This window comes from Canis lupus, chromosome 36 (assembly GCF_003254725.2).
Source record: "Canis lupus dingo isolate Sandy chromosome 36, ASM325472v2, whole genome shotgun sequence".
In the NCBI taxonomy this organism is placed as follows: domain Eukaryota; kingdom Metazoa; phylum Chordata; class Mammalia; order Carnivora; family Canidae; genus Canis; species Canis lupus.
In genome coordinates this window covers 4,486,061-4,513,109 of record NC_064278.1, presented here as the reverse complement: position 1 = coordinate 4,513,109, position 27,049 = coordinate 4,486,061, and the positions used below count along the sequence as shown (strand labels likewise).

At 38.8% G+C, this 27,049-nt stretch overlaps 2 protein-coding genes and 1 long non-coding RNA gene across 18 annotated transcripts in view; 2 read left to right on the top strand and 1 right to left on the bottom strand.

Moving 5' to 3' along the window:
* LOC125754461 (uncharacterized) overlaps positions 1 to 668 on the top strand; it is a 52,838-nt gene extending 52,170 nt beyond the window's left edge. Inside the window, exon 3 of the long non-coding RNA XR_007408778.1 lies at positions 206 to 668. This is a non-coding gene — a long non-coding RNA (uncharacterized LOC125754461). The remainder of the gene's footprint in view (positions 1 to 205) is intronic.
* PKP4 (plakophilin 4) overlaps positions 1 to 15,207 on the bottom strand; it is a 232,853-nt gene extending 217,646 nt beyond the window's left edge. For 8 of the 10 annotated variants that reach the window (XR_007408776.1, XM_049106375.1, XM_049106382.1 and 5 more), the window contains exon 1: positions 15,054 to 15,207. The gene's annotated coding sequence lies outside the window, so the exon portion shown is untranslated. Of the gene's footprint in view, positions 1 to 14,088; positions 14,114 to 15,053 lie in introns of those variants that run through there. The other 2 variants (XM_049106377.1, XM_049106378.1) reach the window with 2 other exon arrangements.
* A 375-nt stretch (positions 15,208 to 15,582) lies between these two features.
* CCDC148 (coiled-coil domain containing 148) overlaps positions 15,583 to 27,049 on the top strand; it is a 281,502-nt gene continuing 270,035 nt past the window's right edge. For 3 of the 7 annotated variants that reach the window (XM_049106222.1, XM_049106221.1, XM_049106219.1), the window contains exon 1: positions 15,584 to 15,856. The gene's annotated coding sequence lies outside the window, so the exon portion shown is untranslated. Of the gene's footprint in view, positions 15,857 to 27,049 lie in introns of all 7 variants that reach the window. The other 4 variants (XM_049106215.1, XM_049106213.1, XM_049106218.1 and 1 more) reach the window with 2 other exon arrangements.

Genomic DNA, 27,049 nt, shown 5'->3' with positions numbered 1-27,049 from the left:
ATACTATATTTTGCATGTAGGTTGACTTATTCCATATACCCAAATTTCTAAGTGTTCCAGGCAATTTTAATTTAAAATTTCCAAAGCAAAACTACAAATGGCACAACTGTTTTCCTTCTTTTATCCTTAGAATTATGGAGAGAGTTTTAATACAAGCTTCCCAAAAATAAGTTCTTTGCCTTTTATACCTTTGCCACCCCTCTAGGTCTCAGCGTACAGATAAAATGGAGGAGAGTAAAAGGCTCCGGTGGACTTGAAATTGCTACATAAGTGAAGACAATCAAGCCTTTGTTTAATCAATAATGACATTTCTGGAATCTCTGAGGCTCAAATGCTACTATAGTATCACTTCTAAGAGCTAATATCCTTAGTGTAGAACATTAACAAAGGATAAGACCTTTTCTGCATCATTTCCACATCCCTCCTCATGCCTAGCACAGAGCCTCAGAAGAAAATGGTTGTTGACTAGAATTCACTGAGCTCTCTTGAAAATTTCAAAAGACAATCAAGATTTTTTTTAACTTGGTGAGATTTTAAGTGAAAGCAAAAATAACATACAGTCATGTACATCAAATGTTTTCCATAATTCATTAATCAAATATTTACTACTAAATAACAACTATGTTTCAGTATGAAGAACTGAACCACAAACTAAAAGTATATTTTGATGCCCTTTAAGAGTTATTCTTTTTATTCCTCACTGTGATGCTCACAATTTCCTTGCACGTGAAATGAAGGTAGCATATCACCTATTTTACAGTTATTAAAAAGATTAAATGAGTATTAATATAAGTGCTCTGAAGACTATAAAGCTAGACTATTTTGCTTTGTTACTGTAAAAGCATCTACAATGTTCTTTTTTTATAACTGGTCCCAGTTACACTCTATATAAGTTCCAACAGAATTTTTTGCAATGACAGAAACATTCTGTTTCTGCCTATTATAATAATAATAGCTACTTGTCATGTGTATTTATCCAGCAGTTAAAATGTGGCCAGTGAGTATAAGAAACTAGATTTTTAATTAAAAAATTTAAATAGCCCATGAGGTCAGTAGCTACTATAGTGAACATCCCAACTCTGTAGCTTCAGAAGTAGATAGTCTTTTTGTTGTTAAACAAAAATTTCAAGAGGTAAGTCTGTTTTCTTAGCCATAGGTTTCACTCTTTTCAATGTGACGGCAGTAACTTAGAGAAGCAAAATTTCACTTAATACAGCTTATTTCACAATCAGCCATCAAAATAAGTAGCTTATTTGGCTACTGAGGTCACTAATATACCTAAGGGGCATATACTAAAGATTGCTACATGGTAGGTGCTATGCACATAACTATTAATGAAAGGACAAATGAGAGACTGCCTTTTCATGGACATTTCGGTATGCCTAAATTAGAGGATAAGTCTGCCTGGCAACACCACCACAGGCACCACCTCTACTTGAAAAGTGTCACTTGGGTAGCAAATGTGCAAGACAAGAACCCTTCCCTCAAGGGATTATAATCTACTTGGGAGAAGGAGACAAGAGAAAAGTTAATAGGTAGAGATTAACAATCAAATATAACAAGAGAAAAACCATCATGGAGAGTTTATTATTAAAAGCCAGAGCACAAGTAAAAACGTTTGGAGAGAGGATGGTCATCCAGAGTGATCCTAAAAAGTCACCCACACAAGGCAATATTTGAACTAGGTCTTTGAGGACAAAGAAAGACTTAAATGTAGGATGCAGGAAGGAAAGGAACAGTGAGTAGAAACTAGTTTTGCTGATGTGGAAGGTTCAGGAAGGAGAGTAATTATTGTAAAGGGACTTAAATGGTAGGCAGGCTAAGGGGTTTGAAGCCATACTGTAGGGTAAACAACTGGGAGTTACTGAAAGTTAGGGGAGACAGGGACAACTAAGGTTGTAAACAAAGTATTTAATTGTTCATTACCCAAAGCAGGCATCTGGTGTATAATGAACAGCAGGCACACTGCTAGGTGAGAGCTACAATGATGGCTGTGACACAGCTCCAACCTGATCAGAGCTTACAACATAGCCATGAAGAGACACAGAAACCACTCGAACACAACATAACACATGTTTGTAGCAGTTATTCGCAAAGTGGTAAGAAACAAAGGGCCAAAGGTGGCTTCACTAAGGAAGGGTCACTGAGACCTCGAAGAAAGAAAACCACGGGGTCACTCGGCAGAGAAGGGCATACTAGTTACCTAGAGAAAAACCTTCGGGAAATATACAAATTGTTGGGAAGATCATACTGGGAAATTAAAGGGCACTGAGGTTATTCCGTTCAAATACAGAGAAAGGATCAAAGCTTTAAAAAAGCACAGTGTTAAAAAAATGGTACTGTAGAAGTTGTATTTTAGGACTGATAGTGGTCATTAGTTATGTTCCCAGCTATGATATCAGAAGACTCTGAATGCTAAAAGCATTGATAAAAATATTAAACTAAATATATAATACAGAAAATTATATAAAACTAATTAAATTATCTGGTAGTATTTTTTAAAAAGGAAACATATTTGACATTCCAGGTAGAAAGGACATTAATTCAAAAAATCAAATTATCAATAGTAAAGACTTTATTTGGGCCAGACACAATTTCAACATTTTTCTCTGGCAGAAACTGTATATAATTATGCAAAAAGCAGACAGTGGGAAAAAAAGGGGAGAAAGTAAGAGAATTGTGCTTTAAAAAAACATGTCTTCTTTTCTAGTAAAGAAAGAATCCCTGCCTTTAAAAATATCAGGTATGCTTATTATCTTCTACCTGAGAACTGGATCAATTCCAATCACACAAGGATACTGCTGTCCTCACTGTATATCTACTCTGCCTGTTGGAATGGTACACAAAAAAACATCTTTTTTGAAGGAATATTACCTATGATTACTCACATCCTACATAGATGAAATTCAGAAAAAAATTCAATGTTAAAAACTGCATTTAAAAATAGTATTATCAGAAATTGAATACACCTGCTCCTTAAAACAAAACAGAAAAACAGAAACACTGAAGTTGCTACAAAGCAACTTCATGATTTCCACTTAAAATGAATGGAGTTTTCCTAAAAATAAAATAAACTCATAGGAGTTTATTCAGCAACAAATAATCAGTAACAAAATAATTTATATATATTTAATAAACAAGCTGTCTGTATATTTTATAGATGCTTTTATAATTTACCTTTTAAATTACTGAGTTTTGATGTATTTCAATGTATAATTACAGAAAGCTTTAAAAAAAATTATAATTCGGGGCACCTGATTGGCTCAGTCAGTGGAGATTGTGACTTGTGATCTCAGGGTTGTGAATTTGAGCCCCATGTTGGGTGTAGAGATTACTTAAAAATAAAATCTTAAAAAAAAATTGTAACTCAATCCAGCACTTGCATTCCTGGATATCTCCCTCAAAGAAATCTAAGCTTATGGTAACATAGAAAGCTGGACACAGACATTTATAGCAGCTATATTTGTAAACTGAAAATTATTATAAATTAAAAATGACCCAGATGTCCTCCACAGGTGAATGATTAAACAAATTGTGGTACATCATATTATGTACTACAAAGCAATAAAACAGAAGAGATACTCATACATGTAACAACCTGAATGAATCTCTAAAGAACTTTGCAGAGTAAAAACAAAAAATAAGCAAAAAAACCCCCAAGTTACATACTATATTATTCTATGTATATAACATTCTTAAAATGACAAGTTATAAAAATGGAGGACAATTAGTTGTCGCTAGACATTAAGGAGGGGGTGTGAGTGAAAGAGAAGTAAGGGCCTGGCTGTAAAACGGCAACATGGGGGATGCTTGTAGTGATGAAAATGTTCTGTATTGTGATTGTATCCATGTCAGTATCCTGGTTGTGACACTGTACTATAGTTCTACGAAATGTTACTACTGGGGTAAACTAGGTTAAGGGTATACAGGATCTCCTTACTGTTTCTTAAAACCACATGTAAATTCATAATAATCTCACAAATAAAACTTAATTTTAAATTATTATTTATTCAAATTTTACCACTGTGATTACTTCAAGTTGGGGGAAGCACCACCAAAATGTATAAGAGTATTTCTAACTACACTATTTAAATCAAACAAAAGTTTGTGGCTCCCACTGGGCTAAAACAAGCTATGAAATCCGTTTTAATACTTTTAATGTTTATGTAGTTTTATAGCATGAATTATACCATTTTAGTAATTTTTTTTAGTAATATTTTTTCCTTTGAAAAACTTCACGTTTAAAATTACATATACTTTTTTTTAAATTACATATACTTTTGACCTCAATTCATAAGTTCAGTATGTAAAAGTTATTATTAATTCACAAAAGATGGAAAGTTTGCCCAAAGTCATACTGCCAAAGCCTGACCAAGCTGGTCTTGGTGCTTTGATGGCTGCATATGAATAGTTTGAGAAAGAGCACTATGTAAAAATTCATGTCACTATGGTTATAATCCAGGCAATTAATATGAATATGAATCAATCTCTTATAAATCTCTTACAAATCTTCTAATTGATGGTTTTTAATAAGGAATTTGCCATAATGAATTATTTACCTAGAAAGTTGTATTACAAAGGTAATTTTTAAAAAGCAAATGCACTTTTCCCATTGAAATATGCGTGATAAACAGTTCTGAGGGTCTAAGACAGTTTATAAAAGGAAAGAGGATTGCATAAACTCTTGTTTACCCAAGAGTAGTAGGTGAAGGTATTTCAAAATTGTAATTTGGGCAGCCCGGGTGGCTCACCGGTTAGCGCCGCCTTCAGCCCAGGGCATGATCCTGGGGACCAGGGATCGAATCCCGCATCGGGCTCCCTCCATGGAGCCTGCTTCTCCCTCTGCCTATGTCTCTGCCTCTCTCTCTCTCTCTCTGCGTGTCTCTCATGAATAAATAAATAAAAATCTTAAAAAAAAATTGTAATTTAAAACTCATTCATTCATGGGAAAAGACATTTGCAAAAGATATATCTCATAAGGGGTTAATGTCCAAAATATATAAACTCATACAACTCAACACCAAAAAAAACCAATCTGATTTAAAAAAAAAAAAAGGGCAGAGTATCTCAATAGATCTTTTCCAAAGAAGTCATCCAGATGGCCAACAGACATGTGAAAAGATGCTCAACATCACTCAGCATCAGGGAAATGCAAATCAAAATCACAATGAGATTATCACCTTACACCAGTTAGAATGGCTAACATCAGAATGACAAGAAATAACAAGTATTGGTGAGGATGTAGAGAAAAAAGAACTCTCAAGCACTGTTGGTGGGAATGTAAGTTGGTACAGCTGCTGTGGACAACAGTATGGAGGTTTCTCAAAAATTAGAAATACCACATGATCCAGGAGTTCCTCCACTAGGTATTTATACAAAGGAAATGAAAACACTACTTCATAGATATATGCACCTCTATGCTCACTGCAGCATTATTTACAACAGCCAAGATATGGAAGCAATCCAAGTGTCTATCAATAGATGAATGGATAAAGCAGATGTGATATATGTGACATATTTCATAGTCTTAAAAAAGGATGAGATCTTGCCATTTGCAGAAACACGGATCCATCTAGAGGTATCATGTTGAGTGAAAGAAGTCAGACGGAGACAAAGACCATGATTTCACTCCTATATAGAATCAAAGGAGGAGGAGGAGGAAGAGGGAAAAGAGGAGGAGGAGGAAGAAAAAGAAGAGAAGGAAGAAGAAGAAGAAGAAACAAAGAGCAGAATCAGACCTATAAATACAGAGAACACACCGATGGTTGCCAGAAAGGAGGGGGGCAATGGGCAACAAGAGTGAAGGAGAGAGGGAGATACAGGCTCCCAGTTATGGAATGAGTTAAATCATGGGAACAAAAGGCACCGCATACGGAATAAAGTCCGTGATACTACAATAGCATAGCATGGTGACAGATCATAGCTACATTTGAGGTCAGCATAGCATAACATATAGACAAGTTGAATCACCATGGTGTACAACTGAAACTAATGTAATATTGTGTGTCAGCTATGCCCAAATAAAAATATTTTTTTTAAAAACTAATTTATTCATATAAGGTATCTAGAAAGACTAGAGTCACACAAAAAGACAAAGTCCCTGCTGCTGAATAGCTCAAAGGAAAAGGAAGAGGATGGGACCCTGGAACTAATACATTCCAGTTACATTTAGGATGGTGAATTTCTGGATTTATGTTGCTTCTGTGGAAAACTGTGTTCAGAGCTCCAAACAAATGACCCACAAACAATATTTCTGAAGACTGACACCTGCCAATATACTGTCCAAAGATTTCAGACCAACATATATTTTTCATCTGCTGACAGTATGAATTAGACATTTAACAGATGAGTTTTTTGTCACAGGTCTCAAAATAATAGCAGTTCTTGTGCAAGTCCAACTGAGTTTTCTGATTCTTTTTTCAGTGCTTTAAGAAAAACTGACTTTTCTGCTTATTCAGTCATTGACAAATTGACAATAAGTGGAAAATTCCCATCAGTGCATCAGTCTGAAATTCAAGGTAAGATTCAATGAGACTATTTATTCTAGCAGATGTCACAAGAGATTTTCAAAACATTCTTCTGTTTATTCATACCAACGGAAGGGAATATTTTCAATAATAGATAATAAGTTTGGACTTATAAAGGCACACAAATTGCATAAAGAATAAAGAACACAAAGCACAATAAACCAAAGTACTACTGTACGAAAGTAAGAACTTCCTTAAAATGCAAGTCTTGAAGAATTATGGTATTTCATAAATAATTCATTTTCACTGTAATCAATTATTTTATATAGGCTATGTGGTAAAGTATTCCAAGAAATATAACTAAAATAATCAGGTTCATGATTAAAATATTTTCTGAAAGCTCTATTATTGGCAAGGGAGCACTTTTTCAGATGAAGGTCTTTTCTTCCAAAGAAAGTCACTGACAGTGGTTAATGCAGCACCTATCAAGTAACACATACCTAAAAAGGAGATTTAGCTAAAACCTAGTTAATACAAAGTCATTTTACAGCTCATTCCTAACACAGAAAAAATCTGCATGTTTATTTATAAACCAAAGTTTTCTAGGACACCTTTTTACCAGTTCATGTATCTTATCTTTCCCAACTACATTGTAAAATCAATCACAGATTCCTTAAAGATGGAGACTCTCAATACTGAATCCAACACAGACTGTAAAACTCCTGGGGGAAATCATTATTTGGCCATGAGGCCTAGCAAAGTCTGAAGATACAGAGTAGGGGACTAATGAAAGTTGCTTGAATGGAGTGAAAATGAATCCTGTATCTTTTTAAATAAGAGGTTTCCAAAACAGAACACAATACTTCACACACAGTAGGGCTCCAGTAAATAAATGAAGCACTAATTGTGTTCAGTCCCCTTGCTTGGACTCCTGGTGGTACTCAGGAATAACAAGTTACTTCTAACTAGATCAGTACTTTTTTCCTATTCAATCTAGGGTACAGGTGTCAGAAAATATGATGCACTTCACTTCAAAGTGGTTATTACTGGTTTCCATTTTACGTGAGTGTTTCTAATTTTCGTGAAGGTATGGAAGCTGAAAAGCCTATTCAAGTGTTTACTTTGATCATGACATTGAAAATTAATTTAATATTGCATGCATTAGTAGTATAACTGACTCTCCTTTTGAAAATAATGTACTTATTGGATTAGCAAAGAAAAACAGTCAATCCCAATTATTTTTAAACTACTATTTATGGGGAACATATACATTTATAAGTTCTATAAGGATTTTTTTTCTCCCCTTTGTAGGGGAGCAGGATCTAGAGCAGCTCTCCTCAATGGAGTTTTCAATTGTTTAAAAAAAAGCAAAAAGGAAGACCCTCGAGCCCTGGGAGCACAAATTCAATCAAGTACAGTATCATTCTGTCGAGATCCACCAGTTTGTGAACAATGGTACATTGTCTATGTGCAAAGATTAGAACTAAATGAAAGATACCTATATTCTATAATGATATACAAATTAGTGAGTTCTTAGGCCACACACATAAAGTATTTATGGAAAAGCAAGATGCTTTCAGAGGAACAACTCTGTCTCAGTTAATTTCTTTGAGAACAAATCAAACCAAAGCAAATGGTAGGTGTTTTTCTCATTTTAACAAGACTAGTCCCTCTAACCACTACCTAAATCCCCTTCTATTTTTATCCCACTTCCAGAAAATTTAGTCTCAATTAGAGGCTAAGCCTCAAAAGTACACAGGAGACTGACTTAACAAACAAATACAAGAGGTTAGCTACTAATTCAGCCAGTATGGGGTCAAATACCTGTCTAGCCACAACACATTTTTATGAGTATTTCAGGTATACAACTTCAAGTTTCTCCCCTTATCCCAAAGAGTAAATTGTAATAAACTCTTGAGAAGATGGTCTCCATTACTGCTGAGGGAAAATAATGAAATGGACTGGAATGTGTAATACTCTAAGAGTAGTGAAATATAAGTAGTAGGGCTCTAGAGAGCATCTAGTCCAACTCCCTCATTTTACACATGAGAAAACTAGAGCCCAGGAGTTAAATGACTTACTCATGGGACACACACAGCTTAGTAGTACAGCTAGGTCTAGAACTAGAGACTCTTCATATCTCTTAAATCATTTGTCTGACTGTTGGGTTTATTACATCAATTATCTTCCAAACTTCTCTTCTAGTCCTTCTTGCTTTGGCAGTTTCCTACCAATTTCAAGGGTGATCAATTCTGGACAGAAAAGGCAGCTTAAAGAGTTAACTTACAATCTGCATATTAGCTCATAAATGATTAACACTAGCACTTTCTTCATGTATTGACAAGCAAGACATTGCATAAAATGACTAGAATTACAAATGCCATAGTTATATACATATTTAAAATATACGTTTTACATTTTGCAAGTATTTTCACTCTGACCCCTGCAATATAATGCTACCAGACTTTACCTTTTAAACATGAGTGTATTAAGAAATGTTTAACCAAACTTTTTACATGCATTGGATAGTGGTGTTTTACATGCCTCTACGTATTGCCTACCTGAAAAAAAGTATTAAGTTCCCTATTTTAAAAGGGCCCTTCTTTGATTTATTTTGCTGGATTCTCTTCCTTATGGGCAATCTCTTGCAAATTACCAAGCTCATAATTTCTCTTTAGTAGTTTATTTCTTTCCTGAAATAGTGTTTAGATTCATAATTATGTTGACTAAGGTGAAAGCAAGTCAATAATTTGCCCAATATATGGTAGATGCTACAAAAATATTAAATATTATTAAGGGGCCACCTGGGTGGCTCAATTTGGTTGAGTGTCTGACTCTTCCTTTAGGCTCAGGTCATGATTTTAGGGTCCTGGAATCCAGCCTGGCCTTGGGCTCTGTGCGAGTGGGGAGTCTGCTTGAGATTCTCTATCTCCCTCTCCTTCATTCTCCCCTCTCTAAAAATAAATAAATAAATCCTAAAAAAAGAAAGTATCATTAAACATCACAATTCAAAAATAATGACTTAAAGGTATTGGCTGCCCTGGAGCTTCCAGTGTTTAACATGTATTAACTCATTTAATCCTCACAACCACCATTTGAAGTAGATATTTTTATTACTTTGTTTTATAAATGAGTAAAACAAGATCCAGAGAGATAAATAATTTACCTAATCACAGACTTAGCAAACAGAACTCACCTATGACAGTCTGGCTACTAACCAAATACCTCACTCACTTCCTTAATGACACTTTTTATGTATTTCACTTGGTGTCAAGGTGAAAGCCCAGGGACTTTTTCTGGCCTAAACTACCACGGTGAATCCTGGATGAGGGGTGAGGGTAGATGGCCAAGACCTTGAAAACATTGTATACCTTTTCTCCTCACCTCCCCAAAATGGTATCTTTAAAAAAGGAAAACAAAACAATTTAAGATGAGCATGATGGAAATTCAAAAGTCTCAAAAGAGAACCTCAACTTCCTTGCTGATATGATTTGCAATAGAAGGAGAAACAGGACTGAGTAAATAAACGAATGCTTAGGAAACCTTTTCATAGAAAACAAAAGAACAACAAAAAAAAAATACTGAGGACTTTGGAAATCTTGAGCTGAAATGTATCTAAGATCAATGCAATCCAAACACTGCATTTTCAAAAGGAGGAGGCTATAAACCTGAATGTTCTTAAATGGTTTATCGCCATAAGATTTAGATCTCCTAATTTCTGGACTAGGGTGCTTTTCACCTCTCCCTCATGTTTGCAATTTAAGAGAGAGCTTACAATGGCCTAGAATTTCAGACACCACTTACTCAATGTTTTAAAAGTCTATTTGTAAGTCAGTTGTGGGTGTCTATGAAAAACAGGCCAGGCCCCCAAATTCTATAGAGTACTTTGATAACCCCTCTTCAACTACACATTTTACCTAAGTTTCATATATAATGCCATTTTTATGACAAAAACTTCCATCCACTCTAAATTCAACTTGGAATACTAAGCACCAAATTCTATATAAAGTGGAAAGTGGAACTTTCTCTGCCTCTCCAAACAGACAGATGCATTGGGTGGTGGTGTGTGTGTTTTGGGGGGAGGGAGGTAAGGGAGAGAATCCATATTAGGTAAGAACAGAATAGACTTCCTTGCATATTTACAACTCCCTTAAATTTATATTTAAATTTATATTTAACATAGACAATAATTATAGAAGTCAAACATGTCTTGGCTGTTGAAGAAAGAGGGTTATTGATTCACTTGCCCTCTCCCTCTCCACCTCTCATTTGGTAGTTCTAGACTTTATGAGGGCTATATGATATATTATCTGTCTGAGGGACTGGCATCTACCCAATTGGGAGGCATTTTTCAGTTCAAGAAAAATGTTTCACAATGACATGACTTAAAATAATTCAGACATTTCCATGTTTTAATTTATATATTTTATAGTATTAAACATTTACAATCTAATGACATTTTATCATCTGCAGTGAATCATTATGTATTAATCACAATAAACTATATTATCAAGACTATGAATAATAAAATGATCAAGAATGTAGCTAACATATATTAGTGTACCAAATAAAAGTAAATCTAAATTATAAAAAGAAAACTTAGACGAATGACAAACAGAATGCCTGCAGCAAACTGAAGAGCACCATCATTTAATATCCTCAACTTAGTTATAACATAGTCCCCAAAAGATGAAGATAGTTCCACTGAATTATTAAAGTGATAATGTAAGCAACATTTGAATGTCATACAACTTCTCAACTGAAACCAGCAAGCACATGAATTATTGATCTTTGTGAGCTAGGGTCGTTATCTCCTTATCCTAAAAGAAGTGTGTTTTTCTCACAGCTGGGTGTCAAATTGACCTGTTGATTGCTATCACCACTTACCGGTAGTTTATGAAGCCTTACATCCAGTTATGCTTAAAGTTTTACTTTCTCTCTCTCTCTCTCTCTCTCTCTCTCTCTCTCTCTCGCTGCAACTATATGTAGTTACAGTTTGGGCATGAAATAGTTACCTAATTTTCCAAACATAACCAGTCCACTGGTGTTCTGTATCAGATTCTTCCTCCACCTTCAGTGCAGGAAAGGCACTACAAAACCATTTAACACTTAAGAAGTAATTATCTCCCAGTACACTGAAGGCGTGAAGGCAACTTCCCAAAGTGACATACAATTCCATGAATGTTAATGCCCTAGAATAACCCTAGAATAACCTTTTATCTTTCAGTTAATAATGAAGATATGACTTCATTATTATGATTCCATTTTAGAATTAAGCAAATTAGGGATTTATCTTTTGATTGAAATAGAAAAACAAACAATAGATTATAGAGCATTATCAAAATATCTTAATATTTTGGATTGGTCAGGTGAGAGACTGGACTTCCCAAGTGATTTGCATCTTCTAGGATATAAAAATTCTCTATTCAAATCAATTCTTAACCAACAATAAGGAAATAATTCAATTTTTAAATTATCAATAACTGAATTTTTTAAGTGAATTTAAAAGTTTTAAATTTACTTTCCCAATTTGTATAGTAAAGGAAAAAGACTGCAATTCTGACTTAATATACACTTAATTCAAATACTCAAGGTCATACAACTGCTAAAGTCTTTATTAAATTGAGTTTGGGAATAGTTTTTTTAAGTCAAAATATATCAGAATTACAAAAGTAGATTTGGCTCATTCAGCTTGTAAATGCAGCATTAACATTTTTTTTTCTGGATGAATGCCAGCTGCTCCTATTTTCTGCTTACCTTCTCTTATGCTTTCCATCACTATCCTATTCCACTATCTCCCTTCAAAATAGCGTAGGTAAGAATTAAGGTAACTAGACACTTAGTTCCACAATCTTTGGAATCTTCAGCATAACATACAATATGTGGTAACATACAATATGTGAAATGCAGCACCTTCTTCTTATGTAATAGTGGGGGTTGGTGAGGGAATAGACTTTGGCCAAAACACAGTTATTGATTGTGAATGATCACTATTTTTGAAACTTCCCTTCAAATATCTATAACAACTAAAATATATTTCTAACTAAAAGCCTACCTTTACTTGAAGCAAGTAAAACTATTTGTACAGCCAATCATGTATATACATAACCTATACACTTAGACCAGTTGTTTCAATTTCTAATGTAGCAGAGAAACTGAAAGTGCTTTTACTTTCTAATCTTCACATCAAATCAAATAAGCAGGTGCTCTACTCTGTTGTAATATGATATTGTTACATAACAAGTTTCCTGTTGGCATCTATAAACACGTCCCAATATCCAATACAGTGTTACTAATTTAGAGTTAAGCCTCTAAATTAAAAGATCCACAGATTAAGGACATACCTAAAAAACAATGTAGCAGGCAAAAGACGCAACGTTTCCAGGTGCAAAGTTTTGGGTTTTATTTCCCCCCTTCTATCTTTCCTTTCTGTTGAGTCCTAACTAAAAGGTTCTCATCTTATACTATTCAATGCATTTGCTCCACACAAAGTAGGTATTGGAAGACAGCTAGACAATCAACTTATTATTTTCCTGAATCTGATACAAAATAACCAAGTGTGGAGAGGCTTATAGTAAACTCAACCTCCAGAGCAAACTGTGTCAAAGAAAGGCACACATAGTATGCTTTTCAACATCCAGAAATGTTATTTTGGACCTCAGTTGTTCTCATTTTCATGTTACCATTTCCATAACTGTTTCACAGGCACAAGAAGATACTTCTATAGCAATATACTGCATTCAAGAAGAGAAGCTGTCTTCTACTTCCCCTTTTAAAATAAAATAATCTAAGTCCAATTCTAGAAAAGCACTGTCAAAAATCTGCTTTTCTGCATTAAAGAAAATAAAATTCGACCAAAAAATATATATGCATCATTATGATTTTTATACATGACTACAATTCTTTAAAAGTTGGAGGGTTCTATTTATGTTTTTCAGTCAAACTCGGTAACAAAAAGAACGACGACCTCAACTAATAAATTACATCTTGAAATATACATGATTGTGTTGTCCCCGTGTTACTTCCAGTGGTAACTGACACGCCCCGAATTTAGCTGTACCAGACAGTTCTATCTGTCCCATCGCTGACCAAACACTGCTTCTCTGTTTCTATTCATCATGTATTATAAGAGGTCTAAACACAACCCAGCATGACGAGAAAAAAATTACAATTCTTATGATAGCAAAGTGATGCATTCGAGTTCTCTTGCAACACATGCCTACCCATGAGCATTAACAGACATTTTTGCTAGAGCTAAAATGCGTTGGCTGCAAGCTCACTACTCCAAGAACCTTGGGCACCTTTCCTGCAGGCTTTCAAAAAACCCTCGTAAAAACCAGGCTCTATTCAAACCTTGCAAACCAAACTTGCCAAGAACCTTGTGCAATGATGAATAACCTTGGCTACACCACCCTCCGCCTCAAAACCCCGGTCCTGGAGACCAATGCAGCAAAACCCAGGCTAGAGGCTAGCGGAAGCCCGACACAGCCGCCGCGCTTCCCCTCCGCCGCCGTCTGCCGCAGGGAGCGAGGAGCGAGGCGCGGGGAGCCGGGAGCCGGGAGCGGGGAGCGGGGGAGCGAGGCGCGGGGAGCCGGGCGCGGGGGAGCGCAGCTTCGCTCACCAGCTCCGAGGATGCTCCGGCGACCTCGGGCTGCGCGGCGGGAGCCGGGCCGGGAAGGCGCTAGTGCAGCGGCGGCGGGCCGCCCGGACTATGCCCCTGGTGCATTCCTCGCATTCCTGCACAATCTGTCGCCAGCCGACGAGCCCGCTGCGCGCCCCCCCTTCCCCCGGACACACACACCTGCCTATCGCTGCGCCCCGGGCGGCCGCGGCGCCTCCCCTGCCCGCGCCCGCCGCTGTCGCACTCAGCCGCGCCGATCCCGGCCCCGCCGCTCCAGCCCTCGCTTCCCGGCCGGGGGCGGGGGGGGGACCCCGGAGCCGCCCGGGCTGGGGGTGCCGCAGCTCCGCTTCAACTCCTGGCAGGCGCAGGGCGGCACCGGGGAAGCCCCGGGCTGGGGGCCGCGACGGGTGGAGCGGGGGCTGCGCCGCCGAGGGCGCGGGGCGCGCCGGCCAGGGCGGCGGGCAGCCCGGCGGGAGCGCGGGGCTCGGGGGCAACCGGGGCAGGCAACCCGGGCGTGGGAGGCAGGAGAGCGGCCGGAGGGCCCGACGCGTCGCCCCGAGCGCTGGGGGGCGCGGGCCCGGCGCGGGCAGCCGTCCGGGGGGCTCCGGCGCGGCGTCCGGCGCGGGGCGGGGGGGCTCCGGGGAGAGCAATGCGGGGGAAACTTGTGCGCCGCCGGGGGGAGGGGCGCCGGCAGGCGAGTGCGGGCAGGAGCACGCGGCGGGGCGGGGAAGCCGGGCGGCCGCGGGGCGCTGGGACGCAGCGAGCGGCAGGAGGGAGGGAGGGAGGCGCCGACCCCCGCGCCCCGCACGGCCGGCTCGGGCTCGGGCTCGGGCTTGGGCTCGGGCGCTGGGCGCCGGGGTCTGGGGCCGGGGTCTGGGTCTGGGTCTGGGTCTGGGGCCCGGAGCGGCGCGCCGCCCCCCCCCCCCCCACACCCCCGAGCCCGCCCCCCGGACCCGCACACTTACTTTCCCGGTTAGGCTGCGCCCGCCGTCGCTCGCGGGCCCGGGGACATCCGCGCCGAGGGGTCGCCGCTGCGGCACCCGAGGAAATTAGAAAAGTGCCGCGGCCCAGCGGCGGCCCGCCCCCCCTCCCCCGCCCGCCCCCGCCCCCGGAGCGGCTCTCCCACCACCCCCGCGGCGGCGGCGGCCCGCGGGCCCCTCTAGCCGGTGCCCATGGCGCCGCCTGCGCGGCCGGCGTCGACCCGGACTCAGCGCCGGAGCCCCCTCTGCTGCCCAGAGGCCGCCGCCGCCGCCCGCCCGGCCGCCAGCGCGCGCGCCCAGCCCGCCCCGGGCTCCCGGGAACGTCAGCACGCCGCCGTCCCCGCCCCGCCCCCCCGCGCAGCCCATTGGCCGGGCGCGGCAGGCCGGCCCTCCCCATTGGCCCGGCCCTCACGTTGAACGGGCCAATGAGAGCCGCGGTTTCAGGTCGCCATAGAGACCGATGCTGTTAAGAGCGAGAGGGCCCGAAGCAGGCGGGGAGGGAGGCTGAAGGTGCCTGGGGTTTGGGGGCGGGCGGGGGCGCAGGGAGGAGGTGCGTGGGTTCCCGGGAGCAGGCTCGGGAACCCGAGGCAGCTGGGGCTTCGGCTTCCTGTCAAGCCCAGCTGTGCACGTAGGGTTCGTTCCTCGCCTCACCTCCAAGGCGGCGACCGCTGAGCCTTTGTAGGAACCCTGGAGAGCCTAGGAGTGGGCATTTCGCTCGTCTTGCCTCCGGGAGCCCCCGAGACTTTGACCTTTGACCTTTGACCTGTGTGCCGCTTCGGCTACTCCAGGTGAGTTTGCACCCTACCCATTAACTCGCTGCTTCTTCCTGACGTCACTGACCCACCTGAATTCTACTTGGTCTGCATCCAAGCACCCCTCTGTCCCTGAGGCAGACCTTGCCTCAAAATGTTGGGTCTAAAAACTGAAAGCCCCACCTGAAGGAGACTCAAACAAGATTTCCTTTGAATGATATTTTGGCAAGGAAGCAGGCTGACAGTGAGTCGTCACGTAAGATAGCGTGTTCCCCGCTTCTCCAAGCAAACCTCTAATCTCTCCATGGAAGGATATTTATTAAAGACCCACCTGTGTGTACATTCTGCTCCGGGAGCCTGGCAGGTGCACGCTCTTTCCCCTAAGAGTCTACAGGGTGGGGAAAGACAGGTGACAAAGTCAGTTCTCCATGCCTTTTGATGATCTCAGAGAGCAGAGGGAATAGATTACAGTTGATAGATGCTGTTTTCTGGGTATTTTCCAGTTTACCTCGAATTTGTTAAGTGAACTGAGACGTGCAATCAGTACACAGAAAGATCTTGAGCTTTAATCACAAGTTCTTTGCTTTCATTTAGTCACTTTGTGCTAGTTTGTCAAAACAGTTGTTTCATGTAAACAACTTTCATATTTAGATACTGGCTATTCAGGTGACTCGACGTGAAAATATTAGGCTTTAAGCATGATACTGCTCTGTCATGTAGCCACTGACATTCTTAAGTTCCTTATTTTGGTGATTTTGGCATGTCAGTAAGACATAAGAAGACCATGTTTGTGCTACCACCCCTCAAGTTAGAGGGACCACATTTTGTGAAAAAGCTGATAGGATTTTGGAAATTATAAACATTTATTGTGAGAAACAAATGAACGTGTGTGCAAGCTACATTATGTCTAACCACTGTCCTGAATTTTAAGTTGAATAATATGCTTTGCTATTAGTTTTTGTCTTACTATAATTGAAAATTACAAAAATAGGTAAGACTTGTTAATATGGTGCATTGATTGGAAAAACATCTCTTAGAATTTGTAGTAAAATTTAAACTTTGTTGGTGATCCTATACAGAAATCCTCCTAACTCTTTCCAGAATTGGGAGGGAAGCAGCGGAGACCTTAGTGCGTGCCTGTCTCATGTCTTGCCATCATGGAAGTTTGCTCATCATGCTTTTCATTTCTGGCTTTTGTGTGTGTGTGTTTGTTTTTGGAGAACAGAAAAAGTAAAATGCAAGTTTTTATGACTTATTTTTTAATGTTCTAAGAAGATGCCAAGGATTTGTTTTTAAAAAATATTTAATAACACTGAATGAATAGAAGATGTGCCTAATGGAATGAACAACACTGATATTTCCTTTATTCTTGCCTTAGGCTAGCATGGAAAGAAAAAAGCAAGAATTAATTCTTTTTTACTCCAATGATCCTTTTGTATTTTTCTCAGATCACATGCGTGATGAATATTTTGATAGTGTGTATTTCATGTTTATAATAATTAAAATGTTACTGGAATCTACCATGAATAAAGTCCCCTAAAATGTTGCCATTTGACATCATCATTATTATTTTTCGTAATTCTTATACACAGCTGAAAGATTTCTTTTGAACCTGCTCCTGTACTAACAAGCATTCCTGGATAAGACCAAGAAATCACTTTGTTCCAGTATAAGTCTATGCTATCCAGACTTGGCTGGGTCTTCACTGATTCTCTAAATTCCTTTCCTCATCAGGAGGGTGATTATCCAGGGCACTTCTCCCAAACCTGTCCTAGTTCTGCTCTCTTCCAGCCCCCACTGTACTTTGTCTTCTTCTAGTTCTGGAAATGATCTTGCCACGTACTTGATGGAGGCATCCATCATGAGGTTTCTCTATTTAACTTTCCTAAACCTGTCTCAGTTTTTACACCTGATCACTTACTTCAGTCCTGATCGAGGAGGGGTGCCACTCTCTGTTCTAAACTCATACTCCATTTCTACTCCTAAACGTGGGCCATGTTCCCACCTCAAGATTCCCCTCCATTGATTATAATTTCTCTCTTAGATTATATGTTATTTTCTTCTCAAAATTTTTTTTCTCTACACCTTCCTTACATATATCTGGCCCTGTCTACCGCCATACCACCCTGAACGCGCCTGATCTCGACTGATCTTGGAAGCTAAGCAGGGTTGGGCCTGGTTAGAAGTTGGATGGGAGATATATATCTGACCCTTTGTGAAACCACACTCCTTCCAGTCTACCTCCCTCTCTATCTTTTGGCTTCTCTTTACACCAAAAAAGAGCCTGGAAGGAATTTCTTAAGGCTTTTATTTTGTAACCTTCGATAAAAAAATTCTGAAAGTTGTTGGGCACTGTCTCCTCAAAATCCTAACTCATTTTACTAGTAAAGTTCTCTCCTACAAAAGGGCCTTTTATTTGCAAATTGCAATGCCTTAATTCCAGATTTCCAGTGATGGGTAGAAACTATTGTCTCCCACTCTGAGGTTCCATATAAATGCAAATGAACAACCTGAGAAGAGGAAGCATATAACCTGCTATCCTACCACCTTGGTAGGTGGGTCTAACTCTGAGAAGTAGACATCGGAAGTGGGGGCTCTGCTGAGGCTGATTGTGGGACCTAGGGCAAAGTTCAAAAGACTTACAAATTTTGGTGAGCACCACCTTCTAGAACAGAAGTAAACAGCAGAAGTCAAAGGGATGTTTTTTTTGGTTACCATCTTAGAAAGAAGGCGATCAGAACCTTTCATGATTATGAATGCTTTGTAATGTTCCAATGTTTGTCGTTTTCATAATAATTCATAATGATTAGTATTCCTGAAAAATAATAGCAGAGGCCACAAGGAAAAGGGGGAGAGCAGAAACACTGCCTCCTTTCTCATTCTTAGAAGCCTATGGAGAAGGTGGGAGAATACAAGAATTCCAAAAAACACACTAATTGATAGTTGCTTGTTTTGTTTGTTTTTATTTTTAATTTTTCTTAAAGATTTTATTTTATGTATTCATGAGAGACACAGAGAGAGAGAGGCAGAGACAAAGCAGGCTCCATGCAGGGAGCCTAACGTGGGACTCCATCCTGGGTCTTCAGGATCACACCCTGGGCTGAAGGGGGCGCTAAACCCCTGAGCCACCAGGACTGCCCATTTTGTTTGTTTTAAAAAGGAATGTTAAAACAAAAGCTGGTGGCAAGTGAGGGAAAGAGAGCCCTGGAATAAACTGGTCCTGAGAATGGCTGCTAAAGCTTAATAATCGTTCTGCTCAGAGTTCCCGACCTGTGTCCCACCTCCAGACCATTCTCTGAATAGAGGCACAGCCCAATAGTTACCTCTGAAGCTTTTTCTGAAAATTTCCCGACCTTACCCACACCTCTGGAGAGGGTGGCATTTAATACTCTCTACCCTATGGTGTAGTCATTTGTGTGAGCCTTCTCTCCTTGAAGGTAGGATACATGAATAGTCATGACTGTATCCTCCATAGTGCCTTGGACTACTAAACTGTCTCCTCTACTAAGAAAAGCCAACACTCATTAATCCTTTTTTAGTCCTTGGAAGAATTTGACTTCTAAGTTTGAAAGCATAGAATCAGTGATGTTGAGAAGTACTTACAAAAAGACGAGACTAGAATATCAAAGTAGAAAATTGAGATAACATATGGCAGAGCAGAGTATAGGTTTCCGCCATGCAGCCTCCCAAGAGAGAAAAGCCTTAGTTAGATCTTACATCTAAGAGGACCTATACCTACACCTCTATGAGTGAGGGACCAATGTGAGAAGGACCGGCTGTATGTGCTTTGGCATAAAGTTATCATATTCAGAGTTAAAATTCTGTGCTTTGTTCTTTTCATCTAAAGCATCCATTTGCTCTGTTTTTTGGAACACGGTGGAGTCATGAGAATGTAACAACTTTATAACATCATAAGGGCATCCAACATCTGGTGAGTGTAATAGACATGTTTCCAAGTACCCATATACAAAACACTTGAAGTATGCAGCCCTGCAAGCTTCAGACCTAGCATCTGGCCATTGTATTAACTAGGGGAGACCTGACTCAAAATTAACCAATTCATTGCAGACCATTGACCATAACCTATAATACTGCCAATCAGATTCATCTCCTAGAAATTGAGAATTGAGAGAACAAGTGAGCCAGAGAGAACTGCTGCCATGGCCCTGATGTTTTTCCTATTCTCCTCACAAAGCCAGAATACACTTCATTTTTTAGTATTCCATGAGCTGTTTGTTATAGTCACCCCAATACATACTTTTCCTGTTTTGCCTTTAGTGAGGCTCTGTTTCTTATAATAAGGTTTCATGACAATAATATAGTATATGACAAGAAAACAGAGCACGTATTATGACCTCTTATTGAACTATGAAGAGTAACAGTCTAAAACTGTCAAGCTATAAAAAAATGAATGATCTGTCTAGTTCCAAGTATTGCCAGTCTCATTTGAGTAAAAGAGCTTTATTTAGTGTGGTGTCTATTCCTCCCCACTCCCCAATCAAAGCCTTTTATTCTTCAACTTAGTTCTCTTCCTGTGAAATTGGGAGCAAGAGAAGAACTTTAAGAAGATGAGCAATATGATTGCTTTTTCAAGGTAGAATCATTTTCCATGCCACTGGTGTAGGAAGAAAATATTAGAATGTATATTTATTATATATATGTATATTAACTTTTTAGAAATTAGGTTTAAAAATAAAAATGGGATAGGAAAATTTACCGGAGATATCAGTGCCCCACAGCTCAGAAGAAACAAATCCTAAAGCCTAATTTCTAGCAATCAAAAAAAAAAAAAAAACTTTCAGGAGGAAAACTAGACATGATCCAATATTGTAATAATATTTAGCTAAAATTCAGTTTTCAACCAAAAATTTTGAGACTTGCAAAACAAAAAACAAAACAAAAAAACAGGAAAGCATATCCCAAATTCAGAAGAATAAGTAGCCAATGGACGTGCTGAGTGGTCCCACTCATTGGATTTTATAGACAACTAATCCAAAACAGCTACCATAAATATATTTAAAAACCTTAAAGTAAATTGACTCGACAAATAGAGACTCTCAATAAAGAAGTAGAAACGATAAAAAAGAAATGGAAACTATCCAATCTGAGGAACAGAAAGAAAAAAAAGTTTAAAGAAAAATGAACAGAGCCCCAGAAACTTGAGATAGCTAGGAATACACAAAGAAAAGAGGAATAGGGAATCCCTGGGTGGCGCAGTGGTTTAGTGCCTGCCCTTGGCCCAGGGTGCAATCCTGGAGACCCGGGATCGAATCCCACGTCGGGCTCCTGGGGCATGGAGCCTGCTTCTCCCTCTGCCTATGTCTCTGCCTCTCTCTCTCTCTCTGTGACTATCATAAATAAATAAAAATTAAAAAAAAAAAGAAAAGAGGAATAGAAGGATATATTAAAAATATTTGAAGAAGCAGCAACTTCTAACACTTCCTGAATTGTATAAAAAAATTTAATGTAGAGATCAATGAAACTCAGTAAGTCCGGAGTGGAATAAACATAAGAACCAAAACTAGATATATCATCATCAAACATGAAAACATGACAAAAGACGTTAGAAGACAAAGACAAGGAAATTTTAAAGCAATAAGAGAATAATGACTCATTATAATATAAGGAAACCACAATAAAATTAACAGGTGACTTCTCATCAGAAACAAATTAGCCAGAAAACAATGGAAGAACAGATTTGAAGTGCTGAAAGAAAAAAAAAATCTATGAATCAAGAATTCTATACTAAGCAAAATGATCTCTCAAAAATTAAGGTGACAGTCCTCATTAATGGATCTATGTTAGAAGTAATTACTGATAGAATCCATATAGCTGCCAACTTAGAGTGAAGCCCAAAGCAAAAGAAGGCTGTCAGATGCAGGGCACTTGAAAAGTCAATAGTCTCCATTTGTAAAGTATGCTCTAGACTCAGTGCCAACCCTGGGACATCAAATGTCATCATACCAAAATGTTGTGTAAAGTACTAGATTTGAAGTTATTTTCCTTAGGTAAATTCTGTGAAAATATAACTTCATTCATTTCTTAACTCCAGAACTGTCTGCTTCATAAAGGTGGCAGTAAGCTGATTAGAATAGTAGGAGAGAGAACATAAATCACACATAAGAGCACTCCTTATATAGCCTATCCTCCCACCATGGCACCTGACCCTTCCCATTCCTAGACCCTTGTTTCTTTTACATACCAGGTCAGCTAACTCATCACAGGGCTTCCACACAGCTGGTTACAACTTCTGTGCATCTTGGACTGGCCTAGGTGGACAAGTCAACAGCACTGGCTGGTACATTATCTTCTCAGGAACCACAAATCAAGAAATGCCATATTTTTTCTGTTATTTAATAGCTTTTAAAAATAAGGAAAAATGATGAAAATAGATGAAGAAAAGGCAATTGACAAGATACAACACCATTCATGATATAGATGTCCCACGAAATAGCTATAGAGGGGCACTTCCTTGATGTAATGGAGTGCATCTATGAAAAACCTGCAGCTATCACCACATTTATGGTAAAATACTGAATATTTTCCATTAAGATTGAGAATAAAATGATATATACTCTTATCTTTTTTATTTGACATTGTTCTAGAGGTTAGCCATTATAATAAGGAAAGAAAAATTAAAGGCATATAAATTGGAAAGGGAAATTTAAAGCTATAGTTACAGATGACATGATTGTATACATAGAGAAGTCTGAAGAATATACAATAAAAATAATGCTAGAAGTAATGAATGTAACAAGGTCACAAGATGTAAGATCACTATGTAAAAATCAGTTGCATTTTTATATACTAGAAATTAGCAATTTAAAAATAAACTTGAGAAAACAATTCCATTAATAATGACATGAGAAAGAATATGATACTTAGGAATATATTTTAGAAAAGTATAAGAACTCTGACCTGTAGATTCAGTGTGATCCCTAGATTAGTTGTCTACAAAATCCAAACAAACACTTTATGTAGAAATCGAGAAGCCAGTCCTAAATGCACATACAGAGATTTAAGTGTCTACCTAAGGCTCAGTTCATGATTCTGAGATCCTGGGATCTAGCCCTGCTTTGGGCTCACTGCTCAGCGGGGAGTCTGCTTCTTCCTCTCCCTCTGCTACTTTCCCTGTTTGTACTCTTTCTGTCAAATAAATAAAATCTTTAAGAAGCACATACATAGAAACAAGAATATCAAAAAAGAAAGAAACAAACAAAACCCAACAGAGTATGAAGAATTACAATATCCAATTTCAAAATTTATTAACTAGTATTGGCATAATTATAGCCATGTAGATCAATGAAATAGAATAGAAGGTACAGAAATAAGTCCTTACATTTATGGTCAATTGATTTCCATTAAAGATGCCAAGGTAGGGCAGCCCCAGTGGTTCAGTGGTTTGGTGCTGCCTTCAGCCCGGGGCGTGATCCTGGAGACCCAGGATTGTGTCCCACATCGGGCTTCCTGCATGGAGCCTGCTTCTGCCTCTGCCTCTGTCTTTGCCTCTCTGTCTCTGTCTCTCATAAATAAATAAATAAAATCTTAAAAAAAAAAAAAAAAAAAAGATGCCAAGGTAGTTCAATAGGGAATGGGCTGTCTCTTCAAGAAATACATTTGACATCCATCCATATGCAAAATAATGAATTTATCCTCTTACCTTACAACACACAGAAAGATTAACTCATTATGCATCATAGACCTAAAAACTAAAACCATAAGACTTCTGGGGTGCCTGGCTAGCTCCCCATTGGAAGAGCTAGGTCTCTTGATCTCTGAGTCATGGGTTCAAGCCTCATGTTGGGTTTAGACATAATTTAAAAATAAAATCTTAATAAAATTTTGACACTTCTAGAAGAAAACATAGTACAAGATTTCTGTGACTTGCTTCAGACAAAAATTTCTTGGCTACGATACCACATCATGATCCATAAAGGAGGAAATTGATAAATTGGACTTAAATAAAAATAAGGGTTTTTTTTTAAGTAAAAGTTTTGTCTTTCAAAATATTTTTTTAAGTTTCTACATTTATTTATTTATTTATTTATTTATTTATTTATTTATTTATTTATTTATTTGTAATCTCTACACCCAATATCAGTCTCAAACTCGACCCTAAGAACAGGAGTCACATACCTTCCAACTGAGCCAGCCAGGTGCCTGGGGAAAGAATATTTTCCAATCATAATCTGAGGAAGGACTTTTATCTAGAATATATATTGAATTTCTAAACATCAAAAGTAAGAAGGCAAAGAACTCCATTTTAAAATGTGCAAAATAGGGATCCCTGGGTGGCGCAGCGGTTTGGCGCCTGCCTTTGGCCCAGGGCGCGATCCTGGAGACCCGGGATCGAATCCCATGTCGGGCTCCCGGTGCATGGAGCCTGCTTCTCCCTCTGTGTCTCTGCCTCTCTCTCTGTGTGTGACTATCATAAATAAATAAATAAAAATTTAAAAAAATAAAATAAAAATAAAAAAAATAAAATGTGCAAAATATTTGGATAGACATTTCACCAAAATGTTATGCAAATGGTTAATCATCACAAGAAAAGATATTCAACATAATTAATCATAAGGGAAATGGACATTAAAACCACAATATAACTACACAACCACTAGAATGGGTATAAGGTAAAGATTGATTAATACAGGGCAGCCCAGGTGGCTCAGTGGTTTAGCACCACCTTCAGCCCAGGGCCTGATCCTGGAGACCCGGGATCAAGTCCCACATCAGGCTCCCTGCATGGAGCCTGCTTCTCCCTCTGCCTGTGTCTCTGCCTCTCTCTCTCTCTCTCATTCATAAATAAATAAAATCTTTAAAAAAAAAAGATTGATAATACTAAGTGATGGCAAGGATGTGGAATACTAGAACTATCATAAATTGCTGATTGATATACCCACTCTGAAAAATCATTTAACAGTTTCTTTAAAATATGAGTATAAACTTACCATATAACTCAGTAATTCTTCTTCTAGATTTCTACTGAAGAAATAAAAACACATGTCCACACAAAGATGTTTACATCATAATATCAGTATATTCATAGTAACCAAAAAAAACCCCAAAATAATCAAAATGTCTATCAATTAATGGTCAGATAAAACGTGGCACAATGGAATACTATTCAACAACAAAAATAATGAACTATTGACTCTTTCTACAACATGGATAAACATGCAGTATATAATGCCAAAAAGAAAGAGCCACAAAAGGCTACATGATTTTATTTATTTATTTATCTTAGAGACAGAGCTTGATTGGAGGGAGGAGCAGAGGGAGAGGGAAGAGGCTAAGGAATCTCAAGCAAACTCTGGGGGCTGAGCACCCCACCTGACCAGGGGCTCGATCTCACAGCCCTGAGATCATGACTTGAGCCAAGACCAAGAGTCAGATTGAGCTACCCAGGCACCCCAAGGCCACATATTACATGATACCATTTGTATGACACTTCCAAAAAGGAAAAAAATGTAGAGATGAAAAGCAAATTAGTGATTGCATTGAGCTGGATGTGTAGATTGAATGCAAGTGGCTATGACGGAAGATTTTCATGTGATGGAAATACTCTAGAACTGAATGGTGGTGATGGTTGCACAATTATACATTTATTAAAAATAATCACATTGTATGCTTATAATGCATGTATCTTCATGGAATGTAAATTATGTCTCAATAAAGCTATTACAAACAAAAACTTCAAAAGTGATAAAAGCATATAATATTAAAACTCTCATATATGAATACTTAGTAAATTTGGAAACAATTTTCTAACATGATTGAAAATTTTCCAAATAGCATTTCAGTGGATTGAGATGCTATTTGTTAAACATTAAAGAAAACAAGAAAACTTTCAGGGAAAACTGATTGATAGGGAAGTCAGAAATTTGTTAGAGAAAAAGGCTAAATTACAACCTTACTATAACTCTTGGTTGGAGTTGAAATTTGAGTGTCATAATTGAGTACATGAAGCCAACTTTGTATTTCTTCCATATCTTTTTGTGGTATCTATTTTAGCTTTTATAGCCCTTACAGCCAAATATGGGAATAAGCTGATTTTAAACTTGAATCCTTCCATGACTGGGTATGAAACCATGATTTTCAAGGTAATGCAGTATTTTCCATCAAAAAAGTGTCATTAAAATTTATTTAAATTGGGGATCCCTGGTTGGCTCAGTGGTTTAGTGCCTGCCTTTGGCCCAGGGTGCGATCCTGGAGTCCCGGGATCGAGTCCCACATCGGGCTCCCGGCATGGAGCCTGCTTCTCTCTCCTCCTGTGTCTCTGCCTCTCTCCTTATGTCTATCATAAATAAATAAATAAACCTTTAAAAAATTTTATTTAAATTATCAATACTATAGGGGCCCCTGAGTAGTGACTCAGTGGGTTGAGCATTTGACTCTTGGTTTCAGCTGGGGTCATGATTCAGAGTTGTGAGATCCAGCCCTGTAGTTAGCCCCATGTTCAGCGCCATGCTCACTGGGGGTCTGCTTTGGTTTCTCCCTCTCCCGCTGCCCTTCCCCACCTCAAATAAATAAATCATTAAAAAAAATCATACTATATATTTAATACATCTTTTTTGTACTTATGGAGTGTCCTATATTTGTGTTTTATAATTTATATAATATTAACACAGTATGACATTTAAACAATTTATAATTACATTTAGTAATAGACGTATGTGATTGAGACTGTTTTTCCCTTTTGTTAGGTTTGTTTCTATCAGTTTTTGTTTTTCTCTTCTATCTACCTCAAGTGGTAGAAATAAATCTTTCGAAGACTGCACTCTAACTTTTCAGTGTTCTCTTTGTCTTGAAGATCAGTTAGATCATTTACCTCTAACAAGTCACATTTGAATTTCTAACATCATCAGAGTCCCTAATCATAACTGTGATCCAACTTGAGAGAGATCAATGAAGTCCCAAGTGGTACTGAGAAGATTATTCTTTTGACATAGCCAAATGATGTGAAAGTGAGACATATATAACAAAATATAGTGGAAAGAAGGCAAGGAAATTGCCATAAAGTAGAGAATTTGAGATAAGAAAAAAATTCCACCCACACCCGAATTAATTCATTTCTACAGTCAATAGAAAACCTGATTTCAAAACACTAGGCTTTCAATGATTTACTATTTGGCTCTGGAAAACTCATTAATTTTTCCACTGACTGCCCCATATTAGTGAAAATGACTCATAATATACTTCTCCATTCTCACAAACATTACTCATTAACTT